Source organism: Bombus impatiens, unplaced genomic scaffold (genome assembly GCF_000188095.3).
Source record: "Bombus impatiens unplaced genomic scaffold, BIMP_2.2 scf_0135, whole genome shotgun sequence".
Classification (NCBI taxonomy): domain Eukaryota; kingdom Metazoa; phylum Arthropoda; class Insecta; order Hymenoptera; family Apidae; genus Bombus; species Bombus impatiens.
The window spans coordinates 2908669-2936460 of record NT_176554.1 but is presented as its reverse complement, the minus strand read 5'-3'; the positions used below and the strand labels follow the sequence as shown (position 1 = coordinate 2936460).

The window sequence follows — 27792 nt, the reverse complement described above, 5'->3', positions numbered from 1 at the left end:
AACACCATTCTGATTGGTATCATTGGTTCGAAATTGTAGGTGTCTCGAGTTTCCATTATTCGAGCAACGTCCATCGACTGTAGAAATCCTAGTCCTAACCCATAGTAGCTGTAAAAGATATTTGCATATGCCCCTCCGAGATATCTCACAGGTTTTACGTTTCGTTGAAATTTGTTGTACTCGTATGAGAAATACAAACTACGAAATGACACCAAGTTCGATATACTTGGGTTTCGTTAATTACTACACTAAGTATAGTATACTGCGCTACTATAGCTACGATAGTGTACAAATACTTTCTATAGTCACGTTAATCTTCCAATGAAACCCTCCACGAGACTCACGTGCGACAAAGTGTGCATTCAAGAATTGCGTTATTTCTTAGTATGAAAATTCATATTATCCGACGTACACATAACGTACGTCCCTATTATTAGAATTATTTTAAAATTCAAATGTTAGTATTAAAATAATTTCACGTCAAGCCTATAGATATTTGCCACGTATCTCGCGATATTCTCAACAACATTTTTCCTGACTACAGTTCAGAGTTATTGGGTTGGCAATGAATGGCACCTAATGACAAAATTCGTAATCACTTAGTTGCCAACTCAATATATATACTCTGATCGTAAATTGCGTAGATCGCACAACGATACGCGTCGACAAAAATAATTCTTAAACGACTTTTGAGAATCACGTGGCAAGTTTGACAGGAATGGGAGCCATTCTTCCAGTGATTCGGCTCGGTTACCTTACTTCGGCTCCTGTCAAGCTCAGCAGTGCACATATAACAGCTTCGCATACAACGCGAGCTCCTTAATGATCTCGGAGTTCTGAGAGCTTTTGAGTTTACCGATCGCTGATGGCGAAAGCTCCGAAGTAAAGAACCTTTGTGCTCTAGCCTGGATTCTTGAGCTTGAGCCACCGACGCGATCTCTTATCGTTACTGCAGTCGGCTTTTCCTTTTCTCTCCCGATTTACCTCCTTGGTAAGATATCCTTGTTCTTCGTACACCTAGAGCTTTGTGTCTTGAGCTTTGATTTCGTACGACGTCGGTGGTCGCCTGCACGCGAAACTCACTGAAATGCCCGCAAGATATGTTCTTTGGTTCGCTGATTTAACGTTCACAATGCTTGTTAGAGTTTCCTGTTGCACTTTCGCATTTTTCTTACTTTGTACCGTCTCTTTTAGTCACTTGATACGTGTCTATGATACGATGTATATCACGATGATTGTATTACGTTGTCTGAAAAGTTTCTTTCGTTTCATAAGGTGATAACAACAATTTCTGTTTTATATTATTCTATCGAATTAGGTATGATCCATTTCGTTCTATTTCTATCACTACGTTCGTGCATAATTCAATAAACTAATATAAAACAAAAAACATTGTGCGTCTATTATTTCCTTAACAAACGAAAGAAACTTTTCGGACAACCTAATATATGAACTAGGGCGCACTGTTGGGCAAAATTTTCTGCGCGTATTAAACAAAAAGTAGGAAATTTGAAAAGCATCGTCCATTTCTCAATAAGAATGAAATTTCTAAGTTGGAAATAATTTATTTGCTATTTCCTCTTTGAAGATCGGAACCCTGTTCTTTGGTTCGATTTCATTGGGAAATTAAATGATGATATATAGATACATAGTTTTTGGCTTTCTCCTATGTGTCTGGATTTGCATAAGTTTTGTGAAAAAAAAAAATTAAAATATCACGATCGATACTTTTCTCAGCCTTTGTGATACCACAATTGGTAAGAATAGGGCTAATATTTTTCGAGGCAGAGTTGAAATCAATACTCTTATAAATATTTGCCGAGAGAACGCCGTGAACAAATTTAGTAACGAGATTTTAAAGAGTTTCTGTAATACGCGATCGGTCGACAAGATATTGGATCTTTAAGACGATAAATAAGAGATGTGACGTGTCGTGTCTTTCCCCTGTGGTTTTCGTATCTGTCGAAACTTTTAGCGAGACATCGAGTTACCCTTACTTTTCTCAAGTTTTATCTCATCAGCCTGAACCGCTAACCTTTGTAAACCATAGTTTTTAAGTTATATAGCACTGTAAGATAGATTTAATATCAATCTTAATGTCAGTTCAGTGGATAGTTTTTGTATAGCCAACGCTGTTTACTTGTCAAATTTAAAAGATCGTTGCGAGTATTTGACAGCAAATATATGGAATGTCAAAGGCAATGTGAACAGCAGCAGAAAATTAAAGAGACGGTCGGTTTTTACCGATATCTGGGATATCGATCGAATAGAAAGAACAAGGAATCGTTTGCGGAACCTCGAACCATACAACACGTGTCCGAATAATTCATCAACATTTTTCATTCTTAAAAGTTATATTCTATTAAAAAAATTAGATAAAAGGAATCTAACGAAGGACAACAGCGAAGAATATTTTTTACAAATTTACAGAGAAACTTCGTCTATACGAATATATTTGTTTAGGAAGTTAAAATAAACGCGAAACTCTTATGGAAAACGCACATCGGCGAAAAACTAGAACGATTCAACGAAAGTCATGGAAAACGTAGATGGCTGATTGGCAAAAGGTCACAGCTACCAATCTACAACAAATTGCCCATGTGTAGAACTATTTTCAAACCAATATGGACGTATGTCTGCCAATTATAATTATGGGCACAGCCTGGAATTCCAATATCAAACCAATAGATGGGAAAATAAAACACTGAAAGTCACTTACAATGCAGATTGTACGTCCTACGTCCTACGTCCCGAACAAACAAATCGATAAAGAAACCGGTACATCCATTGTAAATGTAAAGACACGGCAGGTTATATCAACAAATTGAGCTGAAGAATTAACCCAACAACCTTTTTTTTCTTTTTTTTTGTACGTGGAGAAATCCTCATGGACACTCCGCTGCTGCATTAATCGCGTAATAGCAGAGTAGTGTCGGACTCCTACCGATTAAAACTCCACGATGACCATCCTACGCGTGTGACAGGGGTGCTACAGGAACCTCTTATGAATTAACTTCTGTTGCACTCCCTTCTCGCGTCCTCTTGTTCGAGCCAGTCCTAGTATCTCCTGACTATTGAATTGGCGTTAGGGGGGTCATTGCCCCTAACGATGTCGCTCCTTCCAGGCGTGGGACCCAACAACCTGATCAAAAAATTGTTGGACACTAGAAGATCGCGAAAGATCAAAGAGACACTTTTTACGTTTACCATTTTAGATTCAGCGACATAAGTTAAATATTAACATAGCGATACACCACCGAGTTTACCCACGTTCGTGTCAATTTCAGTTATCACAGTCTATACTGATTATACATAAAAATATATGCGTCAAAAAATACATGACCGAACATAATTTGCAATCGCGAGTTTGAAACCGAGGAATCAAAAATTTCACAACAATTTCTTACTCCGACGATCATCTCATGACTCTGTCTGCCATGTTCGCGAGCAGAATAGCCATATCACCGGTATCAACGACAACAATTCCACGCAATTCTCCTTCGTCTTATCCTTCTACTCTTTTAGGCCATTAGGTACATCGGTTATGCACTCAACTTTCCCAATTATCCGAACGATTTGCTTCGAGCGAGTAGATTTTAATATCGTCCGTGCGACGCGAGGTAACGAACTTTTCCAACTCCGCTCGAACGTTCAGCCAACCAATTGGAAATTTTCAAATTTTCACAACGTAAAATTAAAAACTAATAAGAATTGATCGTCGACGATGAAAGAAAGCTGTCGATACGCGGCGGTTGGTTCTGAACTCTCGGTTCAGTCGCACCCAACGTAGAGTCGATTAGCTGGTAAAGTATCGAAATACAACTAAAGAGTCGAAATGCAACTAAAAACGTGGCACATGGAAATACGAAGAAACAGTGGGAAATACCTTCTCGTCATTGGCACAATCGTGTTTAAGAACGGCTATTCATTCTTTTTTTTTTCGCTTGTGACAAGCCATTGTAGCGAACGAGGCAGAAGATTTTAAATAAATTGCTTCCGTCCGCTTTGAAGAGGTCGACTTCGTTATCGGCGATTCGATTGCACGTTCAAAGAGAGTAAACTTCGTATTGTAGCTACGATTAGGCTTCAAAATCGATATCACCGAACGTGGAACGAGTCGCTTAAAATATTAAAAAAGAAAAAAAAAACAGGGAGAAGAAGAAAGGGGGAGAAATTACGTCCAACGTCTCCGTCAAAGCGGAATGGTGAAAAAAATGTTAAATTTGTACCCCTTCGGGTACCTAAAATTCTAATAAAGCATAAAAAGTCATAAAAAGTAGAATCATTTATGAGAAATGTGATGGGAAAGTTGTAAAAAAATCGTAAATGAAGGTAGCTCCAAGGGCGAATTGGAACTTTCTCGTTTCGAACGATCGTAGGCTTTGAAACGAATGGAAATGGAAAAATTCAAGCGCTATTTTGTAAAGAAAAATCGATATTCATATAATATGTAAAAACTACGTATCGCTCAGACTGTTAATCAATAACGATAAATGGTAAATCAAGGTAAACTATCACGATGCAATTATTCTATGAAATATATTTGTTATTAGAGTAAGAGACCCTGTGCACGTCTAAATAACAAATTAACAAATTTACATGTGAATTTTTTATAAATCCACGATTTCTCTTCTATACGCACAGTTTGACGATAAAACATATTTCAACCACGTGAAAAACGAATAATGTAAACAATTGTAAAACGCACGCTTTCACATATAGTATATGTTTCGTTCTATTTGCACGAGCTTTTACGAAGCATCGAGTAAGTGGAAAAAAGGCTTTCAGCGGACGAAATTTGAGCCTCTCTTGCCTGTAATTTATCTCTAAAACAAGATCGAGTGTATCGATTACGAACGATTAATTATTGTTGTACTTTTCGATAAAATCATCGTCAACGACTCGTCGAGTGTAAGTGCCGCGATGTACAATTCCTTGTTCGAACGAGGAAGCACTTGGTTGCTTTTTCATCAGTTTCCATCTTTTGTAGCGAAATTCCGCGTTCTATAATGCAACGCGTCCACCACGAAATATAGCGCTGCGTTCCTTTGCGAAAGTCTGGCTGGCTGTCGCATCCCTGAAATACGTTGCCATTGCCGCATCTCGTGATTTTCTTATAAACGTGAACGGAAAAGTCAAAGAGTTAGAACGCGCTGGAAGTAAAATACGTTAACGCTTAAAATGGGCTGGCTCTTTAGAATGATTTTATCGTTCGTTGCGCAAGCCAACAAAGAGGAAATTAATTGACAAACGTGGTACGCGTAAATTTACAAGTGGAATTAAACCGTTACATTTAACAGGGATAAACAGCGGTGCAACGATTTCGCGTTTCGCTACAAAGAGTTACGGTGCTGTATCAAGTTCGGTGCAACACTTGAAACGATAAAGCAAGGGCCTATTACTCTCTCGGAACGTCCCCATTTTTCCGAGACGCGTAAAAAGATACAGCGAAATCACGAGCAACGTGTATCCTCTTCGAATCGTATATCTCCGAAAGGAAGCTCGTTAGTCGAAGTAAAAACCATGTTAGATAGTTATGAATCACCATTAGTGGACAAATATGCTATTTAGAGGCGCGAAAGTATCTCGCTAAGCCCTGGAACCAAGCTCTTGTTTCGATGATTCACAGGAAACCATAAACACCCTTCCGAGAGGATACTCAAGTTCGACTTTTCCCTGCGTATTGTTCGTTGAATCTCGAACGAAGACTACAAATGAACGACGATAAGCCGAGTTTCTCGTCTTTTATCGAACTTTTTTAAGGAAGCAGTTTTAAGATTCGTTACGTCATGAATTAATATTACAATTTTCTCCTGTTTTTCTGGCTCATTTGTAGCAACTTAGTCCGTGGACTACGAAAGGTTACGAAAGGAATCCTAGGAATCTTTCACCTAAATTCTGTAATCTCATGGAAAAATCAAAGAATATGTGGCATCGAGATTAACTGTACGTTTTTCACATAACAGAAGTTTTTCGTTTTTCCAATCCGTGTAATCGGATTCTGCGAAGTATTTGCACACTTCGTACATTTGTTTATATCTTGTTAATAGACGAAACAACGTCATGTAAGTTTCATATGGTTTTCGAATTGTGTTACGTTCACACGATTTTTACGCGTTGCTTCGTTGCTTGCTGTTTAATAGGTTCATTCGCCGTGTGACAATTTAACGCAGACAGAAACCTTTTCTCCGCTTGAAATATTTCCGAAGAGATTTCTCGTCCCTTACTTGACAAGCCTGCACTCTCGAGCGATAAATTCGAGACGCCTGATTTAGAAATGTTACAACGACGTTAGAAAACGAATGAACGGAGTTTTCTTCGAAACGAAAACGCAGGGAACCGAGGAACGGCAAGTGCAAACAAAACACACCGGCAGCTGAAAAAGTTTCGGCAGAAATCACGCCACGTGTATAATAAAATTCTCTAGCGCAACGCTGATTACTGATTCGATTACTCATTCGATTACATTTGATTGCGACCTGGCACCGCCTGTATATTGCCATTCAAAAGTATCCGGACACTTGTTTTTTGGCAAGACGTATTTTCTTTACACAATTGTTGATAAATCGCAACGATTTTATTTTCTACGATCATTACAGCTACGTAGAATATTACATTCTGTAATAACAAAATCGTGCAGGATGTTATATTTTGGAGAATATAAGAATAGATGATATAGCTTATAATTGTATCATTTAATGACGACGGTGGAAACAGCAAAGTGAAAAAAAAAAAATAATAAAAGCGTAAATGTAAAAACGTGGTAAATGTAGTTCTTCTTATTGTAGTCAATGAATGGAACAAATATTTGCTCAAGTTCTATTTCTTTGATTGTATCCATCAAAATGTAAATTTGCAGAAACATCTGCCGTCTATTTGTCACAACACGCGCCAGATTACACACTGCTTTCGTCATATCGTAAAAATTATTACAATTTTTAAAAATAACAAACAATGACAGTTAACCAATGTGCAAATATCGTCGCAAAAGTATTCGAACTATTCGAATACCGGTACAAATGACCGTACTTGTCAATGATTTAATTATTTAACCGTTCAATTGTAGTAGCTGTCCGTACGAATGAATTAATTGGGAATTATGCTACCCGTTTTGAACAATGTCAAAGACACGTACAATAGGTATATTTTAAAATATTACGCTAGAATAAAATAAAATAGGATACAATAGAATGCAATGTAAATAATAATATAATTTAGCAAACAGAATAAGTCAATAATACGTATGTTTATATTAATGTTTAATCCATTGAAGATAATGAAATTAAATAATGCGTAAAAGTAGAGTAAACACAAAATTATCGCTAACAATATATAAATACAAATAAAGTAAATTATCGTGCTATCAAGGGAATTAGAGAAAAATTTATCGGAATAACAGATATAATAAATTACAGAAAGCCATTACGAAAATCGTATTTGAAACAAATAGGATTTTATGATAGCGGTATGAAATACATGAATTTTTCTTTCCATAAAATTGTAGAATTCATATCGAAGAGGGAATATTCGATTGTTCGAAAAGTTCGCAGCGTTTTTATCCTGTATTTCTATCGAATATTGAAATGTTCCAAAAAATACCGCTCTTAGTTGGATACGAAAGAGAATCAGGTTCAGAACTGAGGTTGCTTCTCTCAGTGAAACGATCTTAAATTCCATAAATCCAAGAAATATTCAATCGTAACTGATATGTATTAATATAATATATATAGTAATATAACATAATATAACGAATATAACATACCCTCGTTATTATTTATCGTGGTTTTTGCGAAACGTAATGATAACTTTCATAAAACTAGAAAATCTAGACGAGAGAGAGATAGCGACGAAAAAAATATCAAGGGAATCCTTGAAATTTTCTTTTGAAGCCATGACGTTAAAAAACGGAATTCGATAGCATAAATCGATGTTTAAAGAAATTTCAAATAAAACTTTTGTAACGACGCGATATTGGCCTTCGATGGGCTAATACGTTTTAAAGTTCCAGTTAAATTCAATCTTAAGTTTACCTTTGCTTTTAATTTGAACTTGTAGTGAGATTACAAGAATAGGGAGGAAGCTTCCGTAACGAGAACAGCGTACAAGATAAGACAAGAGACAATAAATGCAGATGTAACTGGAAGTCATCCAATGTCGGAAGGCATGAATAACAAATAAATAAAAAAATTACACTTATGAATGGCGTACACGCAAGTGTCATCGATTGATGGTGCGGCAGCGAATGAAAAAGAGAGGGAACAGAGTTCTCGCTCTGTCTATTATTCGCCGTTGTTATTGCATTCGGTCACGAGCTCGTTTCATTTTATTTTCCTCTCTCATTTTTCCTCTTTCATTTCAACGCCGGCTGAACGTTAAATAAAGCACGTCGAACGCGAAAATCCGCAATTTAAAAGTTTCTTTGTTAACGACCTGTCGTTGCTACTTGTGGCGTTAAAGGTAACGCGACGAATCGCGATCCTCTTTTGAAAGTTTCCAAACTGCGCGACTACCTAGTCAAACGAGAGGAAAGCTTACCTTCTTGTCTCTTTTCCCTCTTCGGTTACAAAATCCAAGCTTTTAAAAGGAACACTAGTCGACTGGATAAAGTTTAACTCGAACGAATCACAATACCGTGCGCGACGTGGCAAATCGCAAACACTTTCACGCACGTATCGTATTTTATTCGATCGCGTTACATTTGCTTTCAATGGAATCACTCGCGTCGTACAACTGTCACGAACCTGACGTACAAAATTCAATATACGAAGTTCGTTGAAGAAAACGGAACCGCGTATTAGTCTCAGAAACTGCCAAACTAATTGAAACGATTGATAGATTTAGATTTTTTTCTGTTTATCGAGATAAAAACGTTAATTACATTGTACGAAGGCAACAAGTGAGAAACACGATAAATCACGTTTCAAGCGTTTCGTAGTACAACGATTCTAAGAATCGATTTAAAAACCAAATCGCTTTTTCAAACATACCATAAAATCTTAATCAACTGGCGTTCGTAATAGCGAAAATTTGTACTCTCCAATACCACCATATCTCTGTATCTATCTTTCGCTGTCGATAAACATCATTTAAAAATCGAGGTTGCTTCCTGATTGCTGTAAACTTTGATCGATTCGTTAGTTTCTCTTGAACGTTGAATCACAGAAGCTACTAACGGAATTGAGTACACCTCGTAAAACGTTACATATGTAGAAAGTCTTTTTACTTTTTAAACAGCCACTTTTACTTTTCACTGGACATCCGCGTCTTTCGCCACATCCGTTACTTCTCTCACAGGCTTTTAAACACCTCGTAATTGAGCGTTCCACTGTCGACAGAAATCGTTAGCCTAACAGGCCTGCTAAAGTAAAACAATGAGATGGCCCGCTGAAATTAACGGCTATTTCTTGTTACACGTTGTTCGAAGCCCCGAAATTGCCAAGTTTAATATCAGTGTCGCATGCGTTTCACGATATTAAATTCTGCGTTTAAAATCGTAGACGATACACGTATCGAGATCTTGTTTACCAGATTTTAACTATTCGTCAAATCTAAAACGATCACTGTTAATAAAAACTGCTGTTTCTAACCAGAACGCATGAAAATTAATATCTTTTAATCAGTCAATTCTTCGGAACATCTCTGAGATCTTTCTCGATGTCTTTCATAAGTCAAAAGGAGGATGTTAAAAAATGTCAAAAAAAGGCATCAATTCGAAACGTGATGAGAAAGTTGGGAAAGAGTAGCGCGATGATGAAAAAGTGGCAAAAGTCAAACTTATCTACGCGTTACACCTAACTTTCATTTTCTTCGCATTTCGATTCAGCTACGGAATAATTATTCGTCCATGTCGACGTAATAATTCTTCGGGAATTCCGCTGATAAATCGGTGGAAGTTTGAAATCGAGCAAAATCCGAAGTACCAGCGGATCGTTGCTACGTGAGAACAATAGCCAACAACGATCTCATGGTGCTTCGGATTCGTTCGGTTTCAAACTTCGATTGATTTATCGTCAGAATTTCTAAAGAATCGTTTCCTAGATGAATCCGTATCTGTTCGCTGTCACTTTCTCGTCTCCGTGCTCGTTTATTTTCAACTTGCCAGTCGCATTTCGGATAAACGATAACGTGCATTTTTCGTTGCTCGACAGATGCTCTTCAATGTCCGACAAGAATTTTTCGTCCGCGTGGACGCTGAAAAATGCCAGTTTTCTAATATTCTTCTTTGAAATCGTTGAAACGAACGTGGATTTCTAGCAGCAAAAACGGAACAGCGACAGTTTGAACATTTCCTCGTGGGAAATCATTTCATTGTTAACGAAGATGTGTCAACGGACGAGCGCATAGATCCCGTGCAGCTCCCTCGATCCTCGTTTAACATCTGGATCCGAGCACGCCAGTAATGTCGCTTCAACCTCGTGTCATGTTGATCGTATCGACAAATACGACTGTCGCTCGTCGATAGCCAATTCCCACTGCTGAATATTCACCAAGCTTGGATATGACTCAGAAAAATATTTAAACACCTATAGAAACTTTCTCTGCGTATATTTTATACGTATCATACAAGATATATTGAAATTTCATCATCGTAACGAATCACGTGAATCACAATTGTACTGAGGAAGTTTGAGCAGAATCTGAGAGTGTACAGAGAAATCGGACGATATTTAGTGCAAATATAATATCACAAAAGTATTCAAACGACTGATTATCCATTGTAATTAGTAAACCTTGTTGAGGTTGATAGAGGAACGAGTGGATGAATTTGTAATAGAAAAATATATTGAAATATGAATATATAGCTATAGGTATAGTGCATGCTGATCCACATCCTCATTCTTACACTGTTACAATGCAACAGGAAGAATATAATATCACAAAAGTATTTAAACAGCTGATTATCCACTGTAATTAGTAAAACTTGTTGCAATTCTATTCTCTTCGTCTGCAGGTCACGGATATACAAAAGAAAAGGTTTTTTTTATTATTTAATTCGTACTTTACAATTTGTCCAGCTGGACATTTGCTAAATTTTTCTAACTTAATCGCTAAACAACAGGTGGATTGCTACCCCCAGCGGGATACCATCTTCGAGTTTGACTATTTTATTTTTTTTAGTGAGGTCAGTGGGGTGTTTTCTTTTTAGTTTTCTTTCTATGAGAGTTTTGCTCGCTTAAAAGAAAAGATGTAGAATTGTTCTTGAAGTAATTACTTGAACAAAACTCATCTTTCTCATTTATTGTAGAATATTGGCACGAACAATTGTCTTAAACATACAGATGTAACAGAATTAATGTACAAGCGATCACGCTTGGGGACGATACCCTACCAGGAAGTAAAAAAGAAAAATATGAAATAAAATTTGCTCGTCCGAGGCTTCGTATCGGAGAAAATTGACTTCGAAAATTTGTTTGATATATAAATATGTGAATATGACTAGGTAAGAGTGAACAATTAGATGGAGATTATTCTACGTGCGAGTATAAGCGAGAAATGTGGAACAGAACTTTCCCGTTTAAGAATTCATTTTCAAGAAGGTAAAGTTGGTTCATGTTTATTTAATAGTCGGTCTACTATACGAGTATGATAGATCTTCAATCTTACTTTCCTCGAAAACAAAACGTCTTCTGAAAAAATGTTATTCCACATCTTCGACTTATTTTTACACCTGGAATAATATCCTATCGATTACGTTCTCCTATTTAGCCCGCAATTAGCCACGTTCAAGTATACTTGATCAATTTTCAGACTCGATTTTCTCGAAAACTAAGCTTCTCGAGCAATCGCCTCGTGATCGTTTATACCTGTTACTAACACAACTGTACATTATTATACGTATATTGTACATCGATGTTTCAAAAAGCTCCTGGTTGCGATGAACGTCTGTTGTAACTTCTTTACACATTCTAAGATTGATTTCATATTCTATCTGTATAATCGGGTCAATCCTGTCCCTCAACGATACGAACGAACGTACAAAATGCCTTCTATAACGCGCATAATAGAAATTTTCTTTGACGAGTGGTCGAATATCGTGATGTAAGTCACTGTGTATCGTACAACCCCTATTCTCTGCCGCTTCCCATTTCTCTTCGCGCTCAACGGTGCGAAATTAGACGATCGAACAACGTCGGCATCGATGTATTATATCTTTTCTTTCGCGATTAAACGCTTCTGGTTTCGGTACGGCCAGAAGCTGCCTGCGATTCAGCGTTACTCCGTTATTATCATAAATCATTTACTTGGTCGTTACTTCCGCTCAACTTAGTTTCGTTACCCGATAATCGTTCGCAGTCAATCAATTATTAAATTATGACGATTAGTGATCGATACGGTGAATTTAGTACGAACGGCAATAATCGCGTCCAATATTTACGAGCGCGAGAAGAGAAACGAGAAACAGTTGGAATAACTTTACGATCTGATTAACATCATCTGTGCAAGAATATTTGGAGTGACGGTAATACTTCGTTTTAAATTCTATTTAGTTATTTCAACTCTGTTTGTAACTCCATTTATTCGAACGATATATCGGTAGCCGATTAAATGAAGTTTTGCCAAATTGAATTCACTTGCGCGCATGTGAACTCTTATTATACGAACGAAAAATTATAGTTAGCGAATAATCTGTGATAAATTCATTTTGCCTCTACTATTCAGTCTCCGGTATTTCAAACGATTTATTTATACTTTCGTCTTCCTCTCTTTAACATTTAATCATTTCATTTCGTAACATTTCATCGACCACTCTACCGAAGTATTATATTTCCTAAAAGTCCGTGGCGCAAGAAACACCACGAACGAGTAGCGCTATTGCAAGGAATACGCAAATATTCGTTTTTAATATAAAATAAGCGATCACGTAGTTGTCATTACGAGACCGCTATCGTGTCTATTTTGCATGGTACTGTACCTCCAAACATCTACGGGAAAATGAAACTTGGTGAAATTGCACCTCAAAGTATGTAGAGAACGAGATCACGTACCCGGGCTTTACGTAATTACGATTTGAGTTAACTCCGTTCGAAAATGCAAATTATGCACACCGATTCGACAATCCTCGACCGCCTGATTCTAGAGTTGCAAAGCGTGTTTATCAAACGAATGCGCGCTTAATACATTGTTTGCTGCAGTAATAACACTGAAGATCCGCGATCGGAATGCAAATTCAAGCAAACCCATTTTACTTTAATATCAAAAGCGTCAGATCAACATTCGCCCTCGCTAGAGTCTGATTTATCCTGAGACGTTTAGGTATCTCGAAGTTTCCTTACACTGTCACTATGCACATGTGTGTGTGTGTGCACATTCGCTATGGCAGGAAAGCAATAAGACCAGCGAAAAATAAAATACATCGGCAGACAACATAAAAGTTATTTCTAGAACTTTAATCCCAAAACGATTCAACTTAATTTTAATTTCCAAGCTATTTCTTAGAAGCAGAGATTTCACGCAGATTATCGCAAGAAGCATCTCGACACGTGTTTCGCGTCAGACCAAGTCAATTATCTTCACTTAATTACGTTCAATTTTCATTTCCATGATATTTATTAGAAGCGGTTATCCGGTACAGATCATCGAAGTATTTGGATAGTCGATTATTCGTTACATCGACAAGCGACAATATTTAGAACAAAGCCAACGTTTCGCATTCATGCTACAAATATATGTAACATTCATCTAACGATAAATCTGTTTCCACTATGTAATTTACCGCTTCTACATACAGAGCGTTCACGCTATTAGTTTGCAGCGTTGTTCTCGTAAACGATAAATTACGAGGGAAAAATGAAAGAGAAAAATTGGCGAATGCTTCAAAAGTGGACTGCGTGTTCACCGTAATATCTTCTTCGCGAGTGCAAAGATGCAGGTGCATTTTGTAGTTGCAATTTTTAGCGGTAACCTTCCTTTTTTTTCTTTTTTTGTATGTATCGAATCTTTTCGTCGGTCTACGGAAAAAAGTATCAGGATAACATGGTCGAAAACTAATTAATTTACAGGATATTCGAATTCTAACTTTGTGGAATATCATTGTCGAAAATTGTGGATCTTTGAAGCCGAAATAATGTTATAGGAACACTAAATTTATACCGAGGATTAATATTAGAATAATGATATATTTATTTCATGCACGATTCCTTATATATTGATCGATACACACTTGCACGCGTCTCAGCTCTTTCATTTATACCCGACTGTTAACTGACTCTTAACGGACTGAACTGTTTACATTCCTGTGTTTTCGAGACGCTTCGGGCACACATATTTCCACACACTGATATTCACATACAAGTATCTCTATTACGCATTTAACCCAGTCCAGCACAGACAATTATACATATCTCAACAATCATATGAAAAACAAGGAGAGACATAACGCACTACCCCTGTATTTATATTTTTGCTCTGTCTTGCATATGATAAATTGTACAAACTCTGCAATACGATATGTTCCACCGCAAAATGCACATGCATTCGCAAAGAGTATTATCGCGAATATACAGCTCAGTTCGAAGTTCGTATTTTTTCCTTTTTCAGTTTTCCCTCGAACCTATCGTTCACGAGACAAACGCTGAGAACTAACCACCAACGCTGAGAATTCCACCAACGTAGTCATAAAATTTCGTAGAAATGGACTTTAGAAAAATGTCGTACAACAGTGTTCGGTGTCCAAATACTTCGTCGCTGTATTTCATCGAACATTTTCTATAGTCTACCGTTCGCTATCTATCGTTGCTTATGGTGCGATAGACACCTAGGGGACCTTCCCGGGTGGAAACACGGCGTTACGACCGTTCGCGGAGAGACGCGGTCGCTAGGAAAACGCGTCAGCGAGAGGCGTAAATTCTCGCTACGATTCGGTTGATCGACGCCGCAAAATAGTCGTTCCCCTGTTTCGGTTAAGATAACAGAGGTGGTTCGATGAATGTAACACCGTATAGTAAGTTATATATCACCGTTTATTCCAACAACTTCTAAAGAAGATAGTTACGCTGGTGCGTATGTACGAGATGAATGATTGACTGATCTACGGGTGTATTCCCGGTCGAAGGATGTTGACTGTTCGAAGGATAGAAAATTAGTGCTGTTCGGTGACGATGCTGTGGCGGAGGAAAGCTAAGGATGGGGGTGTCTAGCGCACGGGACCAGCTAAGGATGGGTGTGTCTAGCGCACGGGACCATCGGATTTGTTGGTGACGATTTTGGCTAAGAGAGTGAGGGAAATAGGCTTCGTTGTTAATTGGTTAAACGAAGGTTGGTAGACTAGGAAGGGTCTTAGCCGCCCTCGAGAGAAAGTGATTAGTGCGAGGAAAGTTGCATCATACGCGAGAAAAACTAGCTTCCCCTTACAAGCCGTAGTAAACAATGGTCTTTAGAAATGAGTCGGAAAACATGTTTGTTCGGTTTGAAGGACCTCGACTAGGAAATTCCTGAGATTTATGGAGGGTACTCGAGACTATTGAGGGTACGCAGTGAGTATCCGAAGACATCTGATTGCCAACTTGCCCGCAGTGTGTGGCCTGGTCTAGGTAGAGTGTTACGCGACGTAACACACGCAAGCAACCATAAGTTGTTACGATAAGATAAAGTTAAAATATCCTTTGAATTAATCAGTTTCCGAATATGTTGCTCTAATACGTCTTTCCGTATAATTAAGAGAGGATTCGATGTATACACAGAAGCAGAACTGCGAAGCGCGCACGTATTTTTGCACTTGCGAAAATATATTATCGTAAATACGTCATTCACTTCGAGCAGTTCGTCCTTTTTCACTTTCACGTTTTCCTCGTATTTATCGTTTACGAGGAAGAAACACTGCCACCTGATAACACGAACACCCTGTATATTTTCCAATTGCCTGCAAATTCCACCAATAACCGCTCGTCAATGTTAATATATTTCGCGTTGCTTGCCTTAAGCTGGCGTAGTACTACGCTTCGTTCTCCTTCGACTCGGCTATTTTCTTTTCATTAGCTACAAGTCTCTCGTAAAAGACTGAAATACTCGATAATATTGGCATACTTAATTTCAAACTCTTTAGTTCGCCCATTCTAATTTTTCGAATAATTATCCTCACGTTTCGCGTCATTTTATGTTAGTCGAATATTCATTCCTCCGATATAATTTCTTATTCGTTCGTTTATTTCTTTCTATTTACGGATATATCATAGTATATCATTTTATTCTCACATATCACGCAGGTATTTCTTCACAAATATATTATAGCACGTACTATACATCGTCATATCTCGTAGTTTTTGAAAACTTGATGCAACACACAAAACACATTCGTAAAAATGACAAGCGTTCGAAAACTTCTGTCGCTATATTTCGTCTCTGTGCCTCGTCCAACATTTTGTTACATCGTTCGCGTATCGTTCGCTGTCCATCGTTGCTTATGGTTCGATAAGCAGCTAGGGGATTTTCTCGAACGAGAATGGAAGCAACGACGAGTTGTTGGATTCCGATCGGCGAATTAACGAGGTTCGGAATCACGTTCCGTGCACCGTCCAGGGATTATCAAATAGAGGCTGGCATGTTTGACAAGTAGCGTTTTAATTTAACGTTGATTAGTGGATCGCTGCTGGGGATTATGGTCCGGCTACACAGACTAAACAGTTACATCGCGCAGCAACGAGCTCCGACGTATTGTACGTATCCACTCGTGGTAAAGCTAGCTGCATACTTGCTTTGCCCTGCGTCCTTGCTAATTGCGTTCATCGGCCGGCTACAACACGATGCACCAGGATTACCAGCGATACATGCCACCGATAAAACGGACCAACGCGTGCGCCAGCGTGAGCATGAGCGCGGCCATCGTCGCGACTAAACGTTATCGCGATCTACTTCCTCGAGCGAAACCAATTAAACGAAAGTTTCAGTCGCGAAATGTCGAGCCACGTCGATGATTAGTTGCGTCTAGACCGAGCATTTCTACGCGAATTCCTGCTATCGTCAATAGAAATTGAACAAATAGAATCTCGGTAGAAAATTGTTTCGTCTGTTGATTTTAACGTTGCTTCGTGTCACATATTTCATGTGGTATCCTGTAAAAATCTTCACCACTACGATGCTATATATGCTATAAATTGTATAGATACATTGCACGTTGGAATAATACGAAATCGTCATCGATATATTAGACGTGATATTGGCCGCCAGGAAGATTCGTTGCGATTTTTAAGGAATTTAACAGAATAATAAAATTGCGAGTAAATCGCGCTAAAAAAAAGTTACTGGAAGTATCTGTAAATACGCTGATGGAATTTTAATAAAATGTTACACCTGTCACACGCTGCTCGGAAAGTTCGTTCGGATCTTTAAGGAATTTGGTTGATATAAAAATTCATATTGAAAAGTTTGAGAGATTCTGAGAAGGTGGGATGTTCAAACTGCGTGAAAGACGGGGAAAGGCTGTGGAAGAAAATGGCATCTACATAATTCAATAAATCGTCGAATCGAAATGTAAATCGGAACGAACTTTCCGAGCGATCTTTTCCATTTTTTCAGTCGCTTCAAAAATACGCGAAAATTCAGGCTGTACATTCGTTCAAAATAATTTTAAGCTTGTCAGAGTGTCGTCATATCGTCCTCAAAGTGTTAAATATTGTAGAAAGCATTATTTTTGGACATTTTATATGTATACTTTTCTTATTCGATGCATCGTGTGCAACATTGCACTTTCAAATTTCCCATAAACGCATCAAAATCTGCGATCCGATTATGATTAAAGCTCGAACGAGATCGAACAATTAGAAGCCAACGCGTCCACTATTTTTCATTAAACAACGCAGTGATACCGGAATCATAGTCAATAAACATTTATGCAAGTTATTTCCCTTTTATGAAGAGAAGAGCATAAATATTCTAACAAATACCACGCTGTTTTATTTTTATCGTACTATTTCAATAATAATTATCTATACATGTAAATATTATATAGGGTGGTTGGTAACTGGTGGTACAAGCGGAAAGGGGGTGATTCTACGCGAAAAAATAACTCGAAAATATAGAATAAAAATGTTTCGTTCGAGGCTTTGTTTTCGAGAAAATCGACTTTGAATTTTCGCTCGGTACGCGTGCACTTCATCGCGTCTCGTTATAACGAATTTCACTGTAGATCGTTGTCTGGATGGAAAAATTAAAAAAAAATTTTTATTCTATATTTTCGACTTCTTTTTTCGCGTAGAATCACCCCCTTTCCGAGTCTACCACCAGTTACCAACCACCCTGTATAATTGTAATTAAAAGTACAATCAGAGACTGATTTTTCTAGTGTTAGTTCCGACTGATGATTAACGCAATTGAAAAAAGAGAAACCCGAAGAACTACGAACACGTCGTCTAATTATCCTGAAAGTTTAAAACCTAAAAAAAAAAGAACTAAATAAATAACGAGAGAAACGATTTTAGACCGAGAAATCTGCATACTACACGCGAATCTTAGATATCTTCGTATCACAATCGATCAACCTTCTACCATTGTATGTTATCAACTGATCCAAAATTTAGGATTCGATTCCTATGGCTGTTCGATATGGACAATGGACAAGAAAGATCGATCCCATTCAATTCGATATCGATTTCAGCACATTGTCGTAGTAGAAACGGTATCGCGTGGTTCGATAGCTTTTCATCGACGCCGTGAATATAACAGAGTTTACCTCTGTGCAAGATAAATCGATGACAAAGCATACCTCTTCGACGACTAATGGGACGACTAAGATGTGGACGATATGAAAACAGTCGAAACACAGAATTTTTCATAATCTTCGATGCGTTCTACGATGCAGCACTCGTCGAGCGTTCGACGAATATTACATTTTTTTTACAGCTTCGTTAACGACTTTCTTTATCGTTTTAGTAATATTGTAAAAATCGATTGGATCTTTTAATTACCGAACTCAGTCAATTTCTCGATTTTAATATAAAAGATGAATAATATCGCTGCGTTTACGAACTCTTGATTACTGCCTGCGGGTTCTTCGTAAAACCGATATAAAATGTGAGAAAATCCGCAATTTGAACTTTTTACCAGAGCGTTCGCCCTAAATTCGGCTTTGTCCGAGTTCGTTATTTCGCGAAATAGCTTTTTTTATGGGTAACTGTAAATAAAATTCGAATAAAAAGAAAGAGAAATATATACGGAAGTAATACACACGCGTATTTATGTATACGGAGAATGAAAATATAAAAGAAACTTTATGTTATTCCAATTCGCATAGGGGATTCGCGAAATTAATTATTAAATTAATTCCAGTCACAATATTTTTCATTTTCAACCGTGCGTTCGCCTTTTCTCTTGTCTCTTTGTTAATATACTGTTTGGAAAATGTAATCCTCGGCAATTTTATACCGCTATACTGTTTAACATCGGTAAATATAGGTCACAAGTATGTTGATAAATACCAAGAGAAAACTAATCGAGTCGCATCGTCGATGCATGTTTTACGAGATCAGATCGAATTTCATATACTTTATGCATTTTTCACGCAAAAATGTACAGAATATGCAAAACTATATGAAATATTCAAAGTGCTTGCGATAATCGCACTGCCGATTTTCATGCATTGTCATATTTGTATTAAAAAGGCCAGTGAGAAGAAGAAACATACGTAGAAATTTCTTTCGTCTATTAAGAGCTACAAAGAGTATCCAACTCTAACGTTTAACGTATATTTTATACAGGGTGGTTGGTAACTGGTGGTACAAGCGGAAAGGGGGTGATTCTACGCGAAAAAATAAGTCGAAAATATAAAATAAAAATGTTTCGTTCGAGGCTTTGTTTTCGAGAAAATCGACTTTGAATTTTCGCTCGGTACGCGTGCGGTACGTTATAACGAATGTCACTGTAGATCGTTGTCTCGATGAAAAAATTAAAAAAAAAATTAAAAAAAAATTTGTGTTCTATATTTTCGACTTCTTTTTTCGCGTAGAATCACCCCCTTTCCGCTTGTACCATCAGTTACCAACCACCCTGTATATTTTTGTATACTACACAAAGGGTCCATGGAAAAATAGGGGGGAACTTTGGTCAAAATTTGACATTTCTCGCAAAACGAAAATTTATCTTTCGATATATAATGTCACAGCCACATACTGTCTCGCATATCAAAATGAAACATTCTACTGCTCATTTTTCTATTTATTTTATTCTGCTTCATACCCAACTTTCGCAAGATCCGAAATATTCCTCTTTCTTTCTTTCTTTTTTAACATCCCCCATTTTTCCCCATAATACGTTTCAATCTCATACAACTACTGTAAAACCGGCAAAAGTTTCATTCTACTTAACGCGACGTAGCGGGTGATAAAGAGCAGAGGAAAAAAATGTTAAACTCAAACTTCGTTAAAACTGACATTCCCCGTGGTCCTTTCATATGCGATCTATGGACTTCTGCACCTTCGAATTTATTATAAATGCAAAAAAATCCGCAGTCCGATGATTATATTCGGTACGTGAAAAAAAACCTGCATTTAGGTTCTCCAGTTAGTTTCTTTCTACGCATATAACTATTCATAAAAATATAACACTGGATCGCATAAACGGTAGTCCAGTCTTGATATTCCACTTTACCCTACTTATTTTTATGGTTTACTGCTGAAGCAGGGAAAAGCCATCAAAAGTAAAAGACATAAACATGAGCGTAAACTGATCGTTGAAAATACATGGCAATCGTTTATATCAATTCACTACTCGTAACTCGATGTTAAATTCACCGCACGCTGGACAAGAAAAACGAAATCGAGGACGGAATACTGTAAACGCCAGCGTCGATAAAATAAAGCTACAAATATTTACCGATTGCTTTGAAAGGGGCAAGGATCGTCGTAAAATATACCATTGCTTTTATCCGATATCCCGACGTCGTTCTTTGTATGGAAAAAAAGGATTGAAGGCTTTAAAAGCACAAATCAAAAGCATTTCACTGTTGGAAAGGATCCGTTGTGTACCGTAAATCGCGTTACGGCCAATCGATGAGGAACGAAAGAAGAAGAATAGAAGAAATTTTTGAAACGAATGTTTTCACGTCTGAATTCACATTCTCTTTTGAATATTTCCGATACAACGCGAAACGAAGATATTACGTTCGCTGATACAAAACGTTTCCCTTATCGCTATCGTTTGAAGATTTTCGCGTCGACACGTTTATATTCCAGCATACGCGATATTTCAAAAAATTGGAATTTCAACACCATACAGCATTCAACGGGGCAAACAAAGAGCCTAAAAAAACCTGAGTACAAATATGATAAATACGCAGAAAACGCATATGACATTTAAGCAAAATGTGTCGGTGATACGTTTAATATAAATTCCTACGGGAAGATATTTAGTCATAAATATTAACAATATTTTTGCAATGGTTCTGGTATGTCACAGTATGTCTTGTAATAAACTATAAACTACTTTTTCATATTTGCGGTTATTAACGCATGCAAATCTGGAATTTTTCGTAACAGTGTTTCTTCTTCAACGTGCAATTCACGTAAACACGACAAACGCGAAATGACTGTTCGAAGCGGATAACCAAACCAAAAATGCGATGTCCATTTCTTAACCGAATTCAAAACGCAAACTGCTAAATCTTCCGCTCAAGCAACGTACTCCTCGAGTTTGAGCTCAACTTCATGAAACGTCCTGTATATCGAGTGTTTCGGAAATTTTTATTTTTCGATTTCTCGGCCGAAAACAACGAGAGAAAAGACAGTGCTACGTCTTGTTTCTCGTAACGGCTACTTTCTCATCGTAATAGAACGTTATTGCGTTCGCGCGCTCGCCTTCCAACAATTTGCTTGAAATTTCTTTACATGCAGGCGCTTAAATTCTAATTTGAGGCGACCGAAACCTTTTTCGTGGCAACTCCGTGGAATCTACCAGCGGGTTTCGTACAACGAACGCCATTCGTCAATTGAAACCGTCGAAGCAATTTAGTCGAACGACTCTACTTTGTCAATGAGTTACGGTCGGCTGACTATTAGTCGTCACGTGGTGATACTACTGCAAGTAGATGAGCTGCATATGCAATCAGACCCCAGATGTTTACTCGGTTCGCAAGCCACCAGCTCCGCTCTCCTTTCCTCAATTTCTGCGTTACACGCTTGCAGGACGATTCGGAAAGTGCATTGAAATTCAAATCGACGTTTCCAATTCGCCTAATATTCTGCACGAATTAATTCATCGCGGTATCTTTAGCGTAAATCGACTTTCTTCCAGTTTCTTTGCAACCTTGACGGTACGTTGTTTGGTTGTGATTTAATTTTTAAACGACCCAGTCTTAGCGGAATGGAAATATTCGTCTACGAAGTTGAAAGTTTTAACACGTAATCCCCACAGTAAGCTGTTTCGCAAAGACCACCTTTTGATTAAACACAAGAACCGTTTTTACGAAGGTGTTAAAAAACTAATATGTTGCGTGAAATGGCTAGAAGAATCTTTCGTCTCGTTGTTTTCGAGTAGAATGTAACGTGAAATATCGCTGCTTGGCACTGACAGTGACACGGCTCAAAAATTGTAACTTTCGGAGAAGAGGTTTTGCAAAATTTACGAGGAAATCTTCGCGAGTCGTTTCAACTACGTTAGAAGGCTGATTTAATACAAGATATGCCACTAATTGCGAAAGTAACATAATCTTTCACTTGTACCGTTGCAAAATAACCGAAATTGAGTCAGCGTTGCAAAACTAAGGTGAGATTTACAGCGACATAAGTAACGATAAAAACGATAAAACGATAAAAATAGGAACATAATGAATGGCTTTCTATTCGATAAAAGGAAATTCGAAATTTTATTCGACGCCCAAAATACCGTATGTTGTAATGTGAAGTTGCTGTTATGTTCGCGCGTAGAAAGTACAAACAGAAATCTTTTCCTAAATGGGGAATCTCAGACATACGCCAAGGATATGTCTTTCGAGTCTTAGCGTGTTTTACTTCCGAGGAATATCGTCGTGTTACGAATACCTCGAGAGACAGCGTTGCGTCGACACAACATTTCCTTTGCAATTTTTCTCCAACGATCTACATGGTGAAAATCTGTTGCTTCACATTGTAGTTACGAAAGAAAGGTGCAAGGACTTCGCTTAACACTTTGACTGCCACGTTGACCGGTATATGACCAGCCACGGTTTCTCCTATGACACCGTGGTGGTCATTGGTGACCGGAGCGATTCAACTTCTTACAATTGTAAAAATTGAATGAGAATTGACAGTTAGGGCATTTTGAATATAACCGATAAATAGAAGATACTTTGAAATAAAAAGTGCCCCATTGAACGATCAAACATTTTTATTAGAACATCGATAAAAAAAAATATGGGAACAAATCTTACATCTAACGATGCACTGTGTTTGTATACATACCTCTGAGGGGTAATCTACGAATATTATTACAAACACACCTTAGAAAATAATCGTAAATGCTGCTTTATAATCATATAATTGAAGTTAGAAGTGTGAATATACCTTACTTTATATATACAATGAGCAAATACTGTTTACTAATATCTTCTACACGCTTCAACAATATATCCTGCACGTTTTGCTTACGACGAAACAACGAATGCGAATGGTTTGTTGAAATAAACGAAGCCTCGTTATAATATGTCGCTATCGACTGTTACCAAGGCCCCACGATGGTCACCCGTGACCATCAATAAGATAAACAGTCCATTGAGGAAGAATGTCGTCTTACATCTATAGGATCTTACTACGATTAATTTATTTAAAATGGATTAAACAGGCGTTGGTTAAACAGGAAACGATGGTTGTTTAACGTGAACAAAATACAACGTACTATAATTAAGACAACTAAATAGTTAATTTGCAACTCTCGTCACCACGGTTCCAACGCTCTCTCTCACGCCCACCACACTCTCTCTACAACTCAATTCGTACTCCCTGACTTCTCGATTAACACTCTCTGACTTCTCGACTAACACTGACTGTTAATTCGTCTTTCTCCCTTAGCATCCCTTGGTCTTTTGTCTTAGCCCCACCACGCATGTGTTCCGCAACCGCCAAGGTCACGCAGGCCTTTCCCGCGTAACTATTCACCTTTCTCGTGACATTGTTTATATCTCCTAGGCCTCTCGTTCACGATATTACACATCATCAATTTATTATTATTTTGCCATTATATGCTTTGAATAATAAAAATACTCCCGTGGCGTGCTGAGCGAAACATGTGATTTCAGCGTGGCAGTCGAAGTGTTAATATATTTTTGACATTCTTTCTAACTTCTTTCTTCTAAGATCTCTTTTCTAGCTTCTACACGTTTTTTTATGAGATTTAATCGAATCGAAGTATTTATAACATTACGACAAATCACTCGTTTGTCCTTAATCGATCAACGCGTCAAAATTTAAATCTTTTTAATTGTACTTTCTCATCGAGTTTCTTGAGAGGCGGTATAAAATAAACAAAATTCAATTTTGTCAGTGACAGGCGAAAAGTGATTTCACTGGGAACAGGATAGAGAAGTTATAGTAATGTTTACACGCCGTTGCTTCATATTCCATATGTCCTGCTTTAAAGTATTTTTTCGACCGATTCCAATCTCCCAGTCTCTCTCGTTTTACTCGTTCCAACAGTGGTATTTTGAAATCTATCCGACCAAATGTTCACAGCTGTTACGACCGATGGATGAAATCACGTTTATCTTCTTTACAGCCTATCCCGTCTAACTGATTAAATTTAATATCGAGTCTGGATTTTCGACCAAATTCAAATAATGGAAATTACGTCACACAATGTCCACTCCCGTCCGGAAGTAAACCAGCACAACTGTGACAAATCTACGTTATAGTAAGAATTTAATAGATAATAAAATTAAATATTTTCTCATTTAAAAGCACGATGGAAAATCTAATCGTACAAGTATAAAAATTAACGATTTGCTTTCGACACGTTGATTCCAAGCGTTCTATAAATTATTGCGCGAATGACATTCAAATTTTCACGGACTTCGTTCAGTTTTTTAGCTAATTGGTCGAAAATTTACCCGACGAATTTTACATAAGAAAGACCGTCGATTCCATCTTTTCAATTACAACGTAACATCATAGATTATTATACAGAAACCAATTATTATTCAGTGCGTAGACGCTTGTGCATATATTCTACGTATAGATAGTGTCTCAAAGCCAAAACCATCAGAGAGTTGCGGTAAAGTTAGTTTCACCGAATAACGTTCGCTGTACTCTCATAGCCGGCTGATTCAACCGATTTCAATATCATTGGAAACGTCTAGAGCTTGTTAACGATTATTAAAGTAACAAACCTGTACGGTAGCTTGGTAATTAATCAACTTCGTTATTACGTGTAACGATCGCTCACGCCTTCCGATTCCAAAGTATCGAAAATCTTAGATCAACTTAATTAAACGATGGCAAACTGCGGTGATATAATCCTTATATAATTCTTAATTCATTCTTCGTCTGTAAGTGCGGCAAATGACATTTCGATATTTCCACTATGTAAACTACATCGTTACTTTGCACGAACAAATAATTCTCGTCGATTAATTATTCCCTTGATAATTGAAATTAATTATTTTAGACGAAACCAACAGGTGTGCCAGCAACTGCAGATGACAAGAAACGATGAAAATTTACATATCGATGGAAAGACCTGTACGAGGAATATTATATATAGCCGGAGCAAAGTTTATTAATTCAGCTCGATAAATCGTCGACGTGCTACGACTTTATATCGTCCTCCCTTCGATCACGTCTGTTCTTCAAATTTGTCAAAGAAATAAAAAGAAAAAGAAGAAGAGGAAAAAGAAAATCCATTCTCGTTTCAATAAATTTTAGGACATGGCCGGAATTAAAGCCAGATAACTTAAGCTAGGAAAACGGCACAGGCTGTGGGGTTAAATTAGTGGCGGAGAAATTCAACGGGTGACAGTTTCTCAGATAAGGGATTCCCCGTCGGGCATATAACCGGTCATAATACGCGAAATAGGGCAAGTATGCCTGGATAAACTGATTATCTGCACACACGGTCGCCATCTTTTGTCCGCATGCTCGAAAAACGCACGCTCCTCCGATGGCTTATCGAGAAACGTGGCTTGGGAAGCTTACGTTCCCTGAAGAAAGCCTGGAAAGTAGAATTTCTGGTTGCTCGATCAAATTCCATTAACCTTCGTTACTTCGTCGATCGGATATCGCCCTCTGACAGAAGAATTTCTATAATTACGGAAATTATTATAATATTTCTATAAAGCGAAATTAAAGTCCGTGCAGTTAATCCGAAGCATCGACTTGTCATTCGCAATGGTAATAATCTTTTTATTCATGAATTTTTCATCCGTCATTTCATTTTTGTGCAAGTAGGTTGCATGATATTTCCGCATCTGACAGACCAATTCGATCGACTACGCTTTCTACAAGATCGTCGATTTCGTATTCGATTTCAAACACGTAATTAGTATTCAACGTTTGGAAAAAGAAATCTTATTTTCGTAAATTCATTTGTCGGAAGGAAATGCCAGAGATAATTGAATATCAATTTAAAACGATATTTATGCTTTTCTTCTGATTAGTTTAATTTATAGAGCCGATGAACGCACGACTTACGCGTTTATACTCGCAACGCAAAGTTCCGAAACGAAATAAGCTAGCGAAATGATGAACGAGATAGCTGTCAAGACAATTAACAAATAACAGCTATTATTATATCGTTAAAGCACTCTTCTTTTCAGTTTAAAAGCGAAATGGAAATAACGAATGAAAGGTTATACGTATACGATAACAGCAGTCAAGGGGTTAACGATGAAATTATACTATTGCGAAAAGAATTTCTCGCCGCAAAGGTGAAAAGATTGCGAGTCAAAAATCGTAGGTGGCAGGTTGCGGATGAAACGTACGATTGAAATTTTATCAAGCTTCTTGATCTTGATGTGCTTTTAGATCGATCGGCTGCCAGTAAATAGAAACTACACGTAACATTTCATCGAGATAAACCGTAACAATAGCATTTCTTTCTCGCGACTCGAGTTGCTCTTACGAGCAAATAAGAAATAAAGAAGAAAACAGAGATAATGCAGCTTTTAGCCTCTATGCCTTTGATGGATAGCGTACTATTTGTCACGTCGCGATGTTTCCGCGTTGCATTTCGACAGAATTGCAGGAAGATCGATTGGAATAGTAAATGTATCAGGTGACAATACGCAAAGCCGAATTCTCCAGAGGATTTCGTACTATCTCAGCGAATATAAAGGGCGAGTCTGAGAAAATGTACATCGACTTTACGTCAGTAGTTCTCGCTATTCTTATAGACGTGCAACAGGTTCAATGCATTTCTCTCTTCGCACTCAGCTTTTTCTACGTTTTGTCGATACTGGATTTTATTTAAAAACGACACATTTCTCTTCCATCGGATAGTTCGATGTCATTCCAATCGCAGATATGGGGAAAAATGGATAAACAAAAATTCGATGGGTGAAAAACGTGTTTCAACGTGAATTAGGTTGGGAGAATCCTTTTTTAATTCTTCTCGCCGCCGTATGCTATACAATCTCGTGCTCGCTTGACTTTTTCCTTCAGCCGTATCGCACTTACGGAATCCGAGTATTTCAATGGAAACGCTTCCCCTAATCCGACCGTACTTACCTTACGCCCATTTCGCAATAAATGTTTCACGCCAGAAAGGGAATTTTATTGAAATCCAAAAGAATCCTGCTTTTGTCACGAATGCTACAACTGAATAAAAACGAAATGGCAACTAAAGACGGACGGCGACGACGACGACGACGACGACGACGACGACGATGACGACGACGACGAC

At 37.7% G+C, this 27792-nt stretch overlaps 1 protein-coding gene across 1 annotated transcript in view; it reads right to left on the bottom strand.

The window, feature by feature from the left end:
* Positions 1-27792, bottom strand: part of LOC100743131 — an 83175-nt gene that overhangs the window by 52393 nt on the left and 2990 nt on the right. The window lies entirely within an intron of this gene.